The sequence below is a fragment of the Zea mays genome, chromosome 10 (genome assembly GCF_902167145.1).
Source record: "Zea mays cultivar B73 chromosome 10, Zm-B73-REFERENCE-NAM-5.0, whole genome shotgun sequence".
Taxonomy (NCBI): domain Eukaryota; kingdom Viridiplantae; phylum Streptophyta; class Magnoliopsida; order Poales; family Poaceae; genus Zea; species Zea mays.
Genome location: NC_050105.1, coordinates 882,819 through 885,531, shown reverse-complemented (window position 1 = coordinate 885,531; position 2,713 = coordinate 882,819).

The window sequence follows — 2,713 nt, the reverse complement described above, 5'->3', positions numbered from 1 at the left end:
GCAATGGGTTGAGGCTCATGGATTGGACCGTTCAACGCGTCGTCCACGTATCTCGCCTCCTTGATCATCATTCGCCCGCTTACGAACTTCCCAAGGACTTCTTCGGGCGACATCTTGGTGTACCTGGGATTTTCACGAATATTGTTCACCAAATGTGGATCAAGTACAGTAAAGGACCTTAGCATTAGGCGGACGACGTCGTGGTCCGTCCATCGCGTGCTTCCGTAGCTCCTTATTTTGTTGATAAGGGTCTTGAGCCGGTTGTATGTTTGGGTTGGCTCCTCTCCCCTTATCATTGCGAATCTTCCAAGCTCGCCCTCCACTAACTCCATCTTGGTAAGCAAGGTAACGTCGTTCCCCTCATGAGAGATCTTGAGGGTGTCCCAGATCTGCTTGGCATTGTCCAAGCCGCTCACCTTATGGTACTCGTCCCTGCACAAAGAGGCTAACAACACAGTAGTAGCTTGTGCATTTTTATGTATCTGTTCATTAATAAATATAGGACTATCCGAGCTATCAAATTTCATTCCATTCTCAACAATCTCCCATATGCTTGGATGGAGAGAGAACAGGTGACTACGCATTTTGTGACTCCAAAATCCATAGTCCTCCCCATCTAAGTGTGGAGGTTTGCCAAGAGGAATGCAAAGCAAATAAGCATTTGAACTCTGAGGAATACGAGAGTAATCGAAAGAAAAATTCGAATTAACCGTCTTTCGTTTCTCGTAGTCGTAGTCATCCTTTTGGGAAGAAGTGGACTCATCGCTGTCGTCGTAGTAGACGATCTCCTTGATGCGTCTCGTCTTCTTCTTCTTCCCATCTTTGCGTTTGTGGCCCGAGCCCGAGTCGGTAGGCTTGTCATCCTTCGGCTCGTTGACGAAGGACTCCTTCTCCTTATCGTTGATCACGATTCCCTTCCCCTTAGGATCCATCTCATCGGGCGATTATTCCCTTTGTGAAGAGAACGACTCCGATACCAATTGAGAGCACCTAGAGTGGGGGGGTGAATAGGTGATCCTGTAAAACTTGAAACTTAAGCCACAAAAGCTTGGTTAAGCGTTAGCACAATAATCGCCAAGTGGCTAGAGAGGAGTCTCAACAAAACACAATAACCACAAGAGATCAATCACAGAGATAGCACAGTGGTTTATCCCGTGGTTCGGCCAAGACCAACGCTTGCCTACTCCACGTTGTGGCGTCCCAACGGACGAGGGTTGCAATCAACCCCTCTCAAGCAGTCCAAAGACCCACTTGAATACCATGGTGTTTTGCTTTGCTTTTCTTTATCCCGTTTGCGAGGAATCTCCACAACTTGGAGTCTCTCGCCCTTACACTTGAAGTTCACAAAGAAGCACGGAGTAAGGGAGGGATGAGCAACGCACACAAGACATAAAATCAGAATGTCAACACGCACACAAGTCGCAACAAAAGCTCGCAACACAACCCAATGAGTTCACAACTCAACTAGAGCTCTAGATGCTATCACGAAGAAACAAATGCGTGGAATCGAAGTCTCGGTGCTTAGGAATGCTTTGAGTATGCTTGGTGTTGGTCTCCATGCGCCTAGGGGTCCCTTTTATAGTCCCAAGGCAGCTAGGAGCCGTTGAGAGCATTCTAGGAAGGCTGATCTTGCCTTCTGTCGCCTGGCGCACCGGACAGTTGAGAGCACCTAGAGGGGGGGGGGTGAATAGGTGATCCTGTAAAAACTTAAACTTATAGCCACAAAACTTGATTAGGCGTTAGCACAGTTTATGCCAAGTGGCTAGAGAGGAGTCAAAACACAATAACCACAAGAATCCAATCACAGAGATGACACAGTGGTTATCCCGTGGTTCGGCCAAGTACAAAACTTGCCTACTCCACGTTGTGGCGTCCCAACGGACGAGAGTTGCACTCAACTCCTCTCAAGTGATCCAATGATCAACTTGAATACCACGGTGTTCTTGCTTTTCTTTTCTCAATCCCGTTTGCGAGGAATCTCCACAACTTGGAGCCTCTCGCCCTTACAAAAGATGTTCACAGAGAATCACAGAGCAAGGGAGGGATTAGCAACTCACACACGACACAAAGATCACAGCGAATACGCACACACAAGACCCAGACTTGAGCTCAAGAGACTAGCACACTAGAACGGAGCTCAAATCACTAGAATGTCGAACAAGTGCGCGAGATTGATGTGTGAGTGATCAAGAGTGCTCAAGGAATGCTTGGTGTTCTCCTCCATGCGCCTAGGGGTCCCTTTTATAGCCCCAAGGCAGCTAGGAGCCGTTAAGAACAAATCTGGAAGGCCATCCTTGCCTTCTGTCATCGGGCGCACCGGACAGTCCGGTGCACACCGGACACTGTCCGGTGCCCGATTTGTTTCCATAAAAAGCGAAGCCGACCGTTGCCGACCGTTGCAGATCTGGCGCACCGGACAGTCCGATGCACACCGGACAGTCCGGTGCTTCCTTCCGACCGTTGGCTCGGCCACGTGTCGCGCGCCGATCGCGCGGCCGACCGTTGGCCCGGCCGACCGTTGGCTCACCGGACAGTTCGGTGCACACCGGTCAGTCCGGTGAATTTTAGCCGAAGTCGCCGGAGAAAAACCCGAGAGCGGCCTCTTCGGTTGGGGCAGCCTGGCGCACCGGACACTGTCCGGTGCACCACCGGACAGTCCGGTGCCCCAGACCGAAACAGCCTCTTGGCTGTACACAGCCAAGTCTTCTCTTCT